The sequence below is a fragment of the Pristiophorus japonicus genome, chromosome 2, assembly GCF_044704955.1.
Source record: "Pristiophorus japonicus isolate sPriJap1 chromosome 2, sPriJap1.hap1, whole genome shotgun sequence".
Taxonomy (NCBI): domain Eukaryota; kingdom Metazoa; phylum Chordata; class Chondrichthyes; family Pristiophoridae; genus Pristiophorus; species Pristiophorus japonicus.
The window spans coordinates 209,814,012-209,823,548 of record NC_091978.1 but is presented as its reverse complement, the minus strand read 5'-3'; positions in this window follow the sequence as shown (position 1 = coordinate 209,823,548).

Genomic DNA, 9,537 nt, shown 5'->3' with positions numbered 1-9,537 from the left:
CGCTAACTGGTGGGAGCTCGCTCAATACCAACGGAGCAAAACTCTGGGAAGCCAGGAGCCTGACATTAGAATCAGCTCGGCATCAGGGGTGCTGTCCGGGGAGCTAGGAGCATTGCAGTGAGCTCGCCATCAAGGGCATTGTCCTGGGGAGTCGGGAGCCTGAAGTAGTGCAGTTTGCTCGCCACTAGGGGCGCTGTCCGGGGAGCCGGGAGCACTTGCCTCCCTCCCTCCCTCGTTCGCTCGCTGTCAGACATGTCGCTCGGTGTGTGCACCAAGTCGCTGTTGCAGTCCATCCTGAGGGCGGGTCTGGCTGGGAACCTGCTTCACTGCTCCTCGCTGTCCCGGCCCAGCAGCGGCTCCAAGGTCCATATAACATTGACGGTCACTGTTGTGGGGCTCGGGGTTTATTATTAATGTTTATTATTCTCTGGTCTTTTGTTTAACCAGTTCGGCATTAAAGGGACGCGTGTATTTTCCTTTGGGCCGATAGTCTGTTACGTCTACCGTTGATGTCCAAATCATAGAATGAGACAGCACAGAAAGAGACCATTCGGCCCATCGAGCCTGTGCTGACCCTCTTGTAGAGTTAATCAATCCGTCTCACTTCCCTGCTCTTTCCCTGTAGTCTGGCACATTTTCCCCATAATATTTATCCAAGTCGCTTGAATTTTATGATTGAATCTGCTTCCACCACCCCTTCAGGCAGTGCTTTTCAGATCACCACAACTTGCTGTATAAACAAATGTTTCCTCATTTCACCTCAGGTTCTTTTGATACCTTAAATCTGTGTCATCACCGACCCCTCTGCCACTGGAAACTGTTTCTCCTTATTTACTCTTATCAAAAACTGTTAAATTTTGACCACCTCTCAATTTCTCCCTTAACATTTTCTGCTCTAAGGAGTACACCCCAGCTTTTCCAATCTCTCTACACAACTGAAATCCCTCATCACTAGTACCTTTCTTGTAAATCTCTTCTGCACCCTCTCTAAGGCCTTGACATCCTTCCTAAACTGTGGTGCCCTGAACTGAATGCAATACTCCACTGGAGGCCTAACCATTGTTTTATAAAGGTTAAGCCTAACTTTGCTTTAGTACTTTATACCTCTTTTAATAAAGCCAATGACCCCCATATGCTTTAACAGCCTTCTCAACTTGGCCTGCCACCTTCAATGATTTGTGTACATACACCACCCCACCCCAACCCGGTCTCTCTCTTTCTGTGCCCTCTTTAAAATTGTACCATTCATATGTAACCGTTCATATTGCCTAGCCTCATTCTCACTCTGAAAATGTATCACTTCACACTTCTGTGTTAAATTTCATCTGCCATGTGTCTGTCCATTTCACCAGTCTGTCCATGTCCTCCAGTCTGTCCATGTCCTTCTAAAGTCTGTTAATATTCTCATTGTTTACTACATTTGAGTTTTGTGTCATCTGCAAACTTTGAAATTATACCCAAATCCAGGTCATTAATATATATCAAAAAGATCAGTGGTCCTAACACCTAACCTTTGGGGACACCACCACTGCATACTTCCCTCCAGTCTAAAATATAACCATTCACCACTACTTTCTGAGCCTTAGCCAATTTTGAATCCATGCTGCCACTGTCCCTTTAATCCCATGGCCTTTAATTTTTGCAGCAAGTCTATTTTGTGGTACTTTGTCCAAAAACCTTTTGAAATTTCATATACGTTATCAACTGCACTACCCGCAGCAATCATTTTTGTTACTTCATCAAAGAACTCGATGAAATTAGTCCGACACGATTTGCCTTCAACAAATCCATGCTGACTTACATTTATTAGCCCACACGTTTCCATGTACTAAACAGTGCAAGATCAGGAGCGGTGATAAAAAGGTGTGAGAGGAGCAGCCCAGTGGCAATCTACTAAACAGCTAGCTCTGAGCAGCACCAACTGGCCTGGGAGGTTAAGAAGTGAAAAGAATCAAAGTGTGATGTCACAGGAAAGCAGGGAAGTGATTGGTTGGTCAGTTTTTCTCTCTTAGGCATTGGTTTAAATTAAGAGCCGGGGTTAAAAACTAAGCGCTTAAAACTTGAAAACTTAATGAATTAAATACATTAGAGATGTGTTACTGCTGCTGCATAAAGGAGCTAGTGGACACCTTTGAGGGCCACGGTGACCACATCTGCAGTAAATGTCTGCAGCTCTAGGAACTTCGGCTCAGTGTTGATAAGCTGGAGTCCGAGCTGCAGACACTGCGACACATCAGTTACCTGGACGCTGTGTTCCAGGAGGCAGTCACACCCCTTAGATTGATTAATTCAAATTTGGCCCGTGGTCGGGGACAGGAGGGTGTGACTACAAGTGAGACAGGTATGTGGATCCAGGATGTAGTAATAGAGGAGCCTCAGCCCTTGCTCTTGTCCAACAGGCATGAGATTCTTGCTCCATGTGTGGCATCATCATCATAGGCGGTCCCTCAAAACAAATATGACTTGCTTCCATGCCAAAAAAGGATGAGTTCACAGGTGTTTCAAAAAGGACCTCAGCCACCACATGGGCTTGACAGAGCTAGGTCTTGGTCCAGTGGCAAGGATTACCCAAGACGACTGGAGACCAGCTCTGCTGCACAAATCTAGTGCGCACACACATCGCAGTGTGGGCTGGCCCGTGCTGCCCCTGGCCCCGAACTCACGCCTCCTTGGGCCCCGATCACATCCCTCTACAGTGTCTCACCGCTCCTTCGCCCTGACCTCGTCACTCCTGCTGTATCTGCCCACGCTCCAATCACTGACCTAGATCTTGATGACGTCACTCTTCGCTGATGTGCCCTCCTGCACCAGCTCGCGCTGCTCCCTGGAGCGGCATGCCTCCATGCTGCTCCCCAAGGCCTCCACACCGCTCCTTTTATGGCCCCGTCCTGCCGCTGGTGTTCTCACACAGGTCGGGGCCTCCACGCCGCTCCTTCTATGGCCCGACCTGCCGCTGGTGTTCTCATGCAGGTCAGGGCCTCCAACCTGTGTGGACAGGGCAAAGACTGCAGGGAGGATGAGCAAACTGACCATAGCACTGTGATACAGGGGGCCATTTTAGTGGGAGTAAAAAGAAATGTAGTGGTAGGGAACAGTATGGTTAGGGGGATAGATACTGTTTTCTGCAGCCGAGAGCGTGCGTCCCGAAGGTTGTGTTGCCTGCCCGGTGCCAGAGTTAAGGACATCTCCTCTGGCTGGAGAGGTACTTGGAGTGGGAGGGGGAAGATCCAATTGTTGTGGTCCACGTAGGTACCAATGACATAGGTAGAACAAAGAAAGAAGTTCTGCTGAGGGAGTATGAGCAGCTAGGCGCTAGATTAAAAAGCAGAACCACAAAGGTAATAACCTCTGGATTACTACCTGAGCCACGAGCAAATTTGTATTGTGTAAATAGGATCAGAGAGATGAACACATGCCTCAAAGGATGCTGTTGGAGAAATGGGTTTCGTTTCATGGGGCACTGGCACCAGTACTGCGGTAAGAAGGAGCTGTTCCGTCGGGACGGACTTCACTTGAATCATGCTGGGACGAGTGTCCTGGCGAATCGAATAACTAGGGCTGTGAAGAGGGCTTTAAACTAAATAGTGGGGAGGGTTCAGGTGAGCGGAAAATTAAAAAGTCAAAGAGCAAGGAGAAGGGAATAGAGCAGGATAGCGGTGAGGGAAATGATAACCGGAGTGTGACAGGAAGGGACAGAAATAAGCGTGTATCAGAAAGTGGGGTCAAAGCAGGAAAAAATGGTAAAAAGACAAAATTAAAAGCTCTTTATCTGAATGCACGCAGCATTTGTATCAAGATAGATGAGTTGACGGCACAAATAGATATAAATGGGTATGATCTGATAGCCATTACAGAGACGTGGTTGCAAGGTGACCAAGTCTGGGAATTGAATATTCAGGGGTATTTGACAATTTGGAAGGATAGACAGAAAGGAAAAGGAGGTGGGTAGCTCTGTAAAGAAAGGATGAGATCAGTGCAGTAGGGAGAAATTATATTGGCTCAGAAGATCAAGATGTAGAATCAGTTTGGGTGGAGGCAAGAAATAATAAGGGGAATAAATCACTGGTGGTATAGTCTATAGGCCCCCTAACAGAAGCTAATATTAGAGGCTTGTAAGAAAGGTATGGCAGTAATCATGGGCGATTTTAATCTTCATATTGATTGGACAAATCAAGTTGGCCAAGGTAGCCTTGAGGAGGAGTTCGTAGAGTGTATCCGGGATGGTGGACTTGAACAGTACGTTGCGGAACCAACCAGGGAGCAGGCTACCTTGGATCTAGTACTGTGTAATGAGACAGGACTAATAAATTATCTCATAGTAAAGGATCCTCTAGGAAGGAGTGATCATAGCATGGTTGAATTTCAAATTCAGTTGGAGGGTGAGAAAGATGGATCTCAAATCAGCAACCTAATCTTAAATAAAGGCGATTACAAAGGTATGAGGGCAGAGTTGGCTAAAGTGGACTGGGAAAATAGATTAAAGTATAAGACGGTTGATAAACAGTGGAAGATATTTAAGGAGATATTTCATAACTCTCAACAAAAATATATTCCAGTGAGAAGGAAAGACTTTAAGAGATGGGATAACCATCCGTGGCTAACTAAGGAAGTAAATGGTATCAAATTGAAAACAATGGCATACAAAGTTGCCAAGATTAGAGGATTGGAAATTTTTAAACCATCACAGGACAACTAAAAAAATAATAGTGGGAAGATAGATCTAGCAAGAAATATAAAAACAGATAGAGTTTCTACAGGTATATGAAAGAAGAGAGTAGCTAAAGTAAATGTTGGTCCTCTAGAGGATGAGACTGGGGAATTAATAATGGGGAACAGGGAAATGGCAGAGACTTTGAACAAATATTTTGTATCAGTCTTCACGGTAGAAAACACTAAAAACCTCCCAATAGTGGATAATCAAGGAGCTATAGAGAGGTAGGAGCTTATCACTAAAGAAGTAGTAGGGTACTTGATAAAATAACAGGACTAATGGTGGACAAGTCCCCTGGACCTAATGGCCTGTATCCTTGGGTCTTAAAAAAAAATGGCTGCAGAGATAATGGATGCATTGGATGTAATCAAATGTAACACCCCTATTTAAAAAAGGAGGCAGACAGAAAGCAGGAAATTCTAGACCAGTTAGCCTAACATCTGTTGTTGGGAAAATGCTGGAGTCCATTATTAAGGAAGCAACAGCAGGACATTTGGAAAAGCATAATAAAGGCAAGCAGAGTCAGCATGGTTTTATGAAAAGGAAATCATGTTTGACAAATTTGCTGGAGTAATGAGGATGTAATGAGCAGGGTGGATAAAGGAGAACCAGTGGATGTGGTGTATTTGGATTTCCATAAGGCATTTGATAAGGTGCCACATAAAAGATTACTGCACAAGATAAAAGTTCACGGGGTTGGGGGTAATATATTAGCATGGATAGAGGATTGGCTAACAAACAGAAAACAGAGAGTCGAGATAAATGGGTCATTTTCCGGTTGGCAAACAGTAACTAGTGGGGTGCCGCAGGGATCGGTGCTGGGTCCTCAACTATTTACAATTTATATTAATGACTTAGATGAAGGGACCGAGTGTAATGTAGCCAAGTTTGCTGATGGTACAAAGATGGGTGGGAAAGCAAGTTGTGAGGAGGACACAAAAAATCTGCAAAGGGATATAGACAGGCTAAGTGAGTGCCAAACATTTGGCAGATGGAGTATAATGTGGGAAAGTGTAAGGTTATCCACTTTGGGAGGAAAAATAAAAAAGCAAATTATTTAAATGGAGAAAAATTACAAAATGCTGCAGTACGGAGGGACCTGGAGGTCCTTGTGCATGAAACACAAAAAAGTTAGTATGCAGGTACAGCAAGTAATTAGGAAGGCAAATGGAATGTTGGCCTTTATTGCAAGGGGGGATAGAGTATAAAAGCAGCGAAGTCCTGCTACAACTGTACAGGGTATTGGTGAGGCCACACCTGGAGTACTGCGTACAGTTTTGGTCTCCTTATTTAAGGAGGGATATACTTGCATTGGCGGCAGTTCAGAGAAGATTCACTAGGTTGATTCCTGAGATGAAGGGGCTGACTTCTGAAAAAAGGTTGAGCAGGTTGGGCCTATACTTATTGGCGTTTAGAAGAAAGAGAGGTGATCTTATTGAAACATATAAGATACTGAGGGGGCTCGACAAGGTAGATGCAGAGAGGATGTTTCCCCTCATTGGGGAATCTAGAACTACGGGACATAGTTTCAGAATAAGGGGTCGCTCATTAGAATGGAGATGAGGAGGAATTTCTTCTCTGAGGATTGTAAATCTATGGAATTCTCTGCCGCAGAGAGCTGTTGAGGCTGAGTCATTGAATATATTTAAGGTGGAGATGACAGATTTTTGAGCGTTAAGGGAATGAAGGGTGGGGAATGGGCAGGGAAGTGGAGCTGAGTCCATGATCATATCAGCCATGAGCTTATTGAATGGCGGAGCAGGATCGAGGGGCCAAAAGACCTACTCCGGCTCCCATTTCTTATGTTCTTATGCCAATTAATTTTGTCTCGGGTTATTGTGTCTAAAGATTTCCCCACCACTGACATTGGGCTGACTGACCTGTAGCTGCTGGATTTACATAGTATTACATAGTATTTACAGCACAGAAACCGAGCATTTGGCCCCACAGGTCCATGTCCTTCTTTAACCCCATCAATATATCCTTCTATTCCATCTTTCTCATGTGTGTATCTAGCTTCTCCTGAAATTCATCTATGCCTTCGCCTTAACTATTTCTTGTGCTAGTGAGTTCCACAGTCACACCACTCTTCGGGTAAAGAAGTTTCGCTTGAACTCCTGATTGGATTTATTAGTGACTATCTTATATTGATGGCCCCTCGATCTGGTCAACATCTTCTCTATATCTACCCTATCCTAAAGACCTCTATTAGGTTCCCTCCACCTCCCCCTTCCCCCACCTTGGTTTGGGTCTCCTCTCCCCCGGGTTTGTGGCCCCGACGGTTGACCACTCTATCCTTCTCCAACACCTCTCCACTGTCGTCCAGCTGGGTGGGACTGCACTTGCCTGGTTCCATTCTTATCTATCTACTCGTAGCTAAAGAATCACCTGCAGCATCTTCTCCTCCTGCTCCCACATCGTTACCTCTGGTGCCCCCCCCAAGGATCTAGCCTTGTTCCCCTCCTATTTCTCATCTACATGTTGCCCCTTGGCGACATCATCTGGAAACACAGCATCAGTTGCCACATGTACGCTGATGACACCCAGCTCTACCTCACTATCACTTCTCTCCTACCCCTCCATGGTCTCTAAATTGTTTGTTTGCTTGTCCGACATCCAGTTCTGGATGAGGAGAAATGTTCTCCAATTGAATTTTGGGAAGACCGAAGTAATTGTTTTTGGTCCCCGCCACAAATTCCATTCCCTAGACACTGACTCCATCCCTCTTCCCAATTCCTGTCTGAGGCTGAACCAGACTGTTCGCAACTTTGGTGTCATATTTGATCCTGAAATTAGCTTTCGACCACATATCCGCAGCATAACTAAGACCGCCTATTTTCACCTCTGCAACATCACCCATCTTCGTCCTTGCCTCAGATCATCTGCTGCTGAAGCCCTCATACATGGCTTTGTTACCTTTAGACTTGACTATTCCAACGCACTCCTGGCTGGCCTCCCACATTCTACCCTATGTAAACTGGAGATGATCCAAAACTCGGCTGCCCGTGTCCTAACTCGCACCAAGTCCTGTTCACCCATCACCCATGTGCTCGCTGACCTACGTAGGCATCCAGATAAGCAACGCCTCGATTTCAAAATTCTCATATTTTCAAATCCCTCCATAGCCTCGCCCCTCACTATCTCTACTCTCCTCCAGCCCCACAACCCCCCCCCCCCCCCCCACCGACCCGAGATGTCTGCGCTCCTCTAATTCTGCCCTCCTGAGCATACCTGATTATAATCGCTCAATCATTGGTGGCTGTGCCTTCTATTGCCTAGGCCCCAAGCTCTGGAACTCATTGCCTAAATCTCTGCCTCTCTCCCTCTTTCCTCCTTCAAGACGCTCCTTAAAACATACTTCTTTGACCAAGCTTTTGGTCACCTGCACCAATGTCTACTTATGCAGCTTGCTGTCAAATTTTTATCTCATAATACTCCTGTGAAGTGCCTTAAGATGTTTCACTAGAGTAAAGGAGCTATATAAATGCAAGTTGTTGTTCTTTTCCCAAAGGTTCACAGTTGGGTGCAGTCACATGGGAAGTCTCTCTGATAACCATCTCATCCAATTGTTGGTCTGATTTTGATGTATAAAGAAAGACTAGCAAGTATATTTCATGACAACCGGACATTGCAAAGCACTCTACAACCAATGAAGTACTTTTGAAGTGTAGTCACTGTTGTAATGTAGGAAACACAGCAGCTAATTTGTTCACAGCAAGCTCCCACAAACAGCAATGTGATAATGACCACATAATCTATTTTTAGTGATGTTGATTGAGGGATAAATATTGGCCAGGACAGCGGGAATAACTCCCCTGCTCTTCGAAATAGTGCCATGGGACTTTTTACGTCCACCTGAGAAAGCAGATAGGGCCTTGGTTTAACGTCTCACCCAAAAGACGGCACCTCTGACAGTGCAGCACTCCCTCAGCACAGATTTTTTTCTTTATGCTCAAGCTCTGAAGTGGGACTTGAACCACAACCTTCTGATTCAGAGGCAAGAGTGCTACCCACTGAGCCACAGCTGACACCCTAAGGTAAGCTACAAGGTATCCTTTTCCAACTGGCCAGTGCCATTTCACACATGGAAATTCTGTTGGGTAGAGTGGGACAGAAAATGTATTGATCTACAATATGCATACTTATGTGTACTGTTAAAATGTCTCTTCGTTGGTAGCTCTACTGGTATCTTGAGGGTATCACAAATCAGTCTGATCCTCACCTCATCACCCAAGTATAAACCAGTGGTTATAGAAGCAGGAATTCGTCTTTCGGATGAGATGTTAAACCGAGGTCTCGTCTGTCCTCTTATGTGTATGTAAAAGATCCCATGACACTATACGAAGAAGAGTGGGGGAGTTCTCCCAGTGTCCTGGCCAATATTTATCTCTCAATCAACACCTAAAACAGATGATCTAGTTATTATCTCATTGCTATTTTTGGGACCTTGCTGTGGGCAATGTTGGCTGCTGTGTTCCCTGCATCACAACAGTGCTCAAACTTTTTTTTGAAGAAAAGCACTATGGGATTTCCTGATGTTGTGAATAGTGCTATATAAATGCAAGTGTTTCTCTTGCTTTTTTATCCTTTCCTTGCCCAGAGGCCGATTGTAGTGTCCTCACTGCCACCTGAGCTGAGATCAGCTCACTTGGCACAGACTCGGCATATAACCTGTGATCTTTCTGATTTTTAAGACTGTGTACCACAGGTGTATTTACCCATTGAAACATCAGGGAAACCCGTGGAAAATTTTTTCACCTTAAAAAAAAAATATCAACCAGGAAACAACAATCAAAGTAAAAAAATATATTTCAACAGCTTGCTAC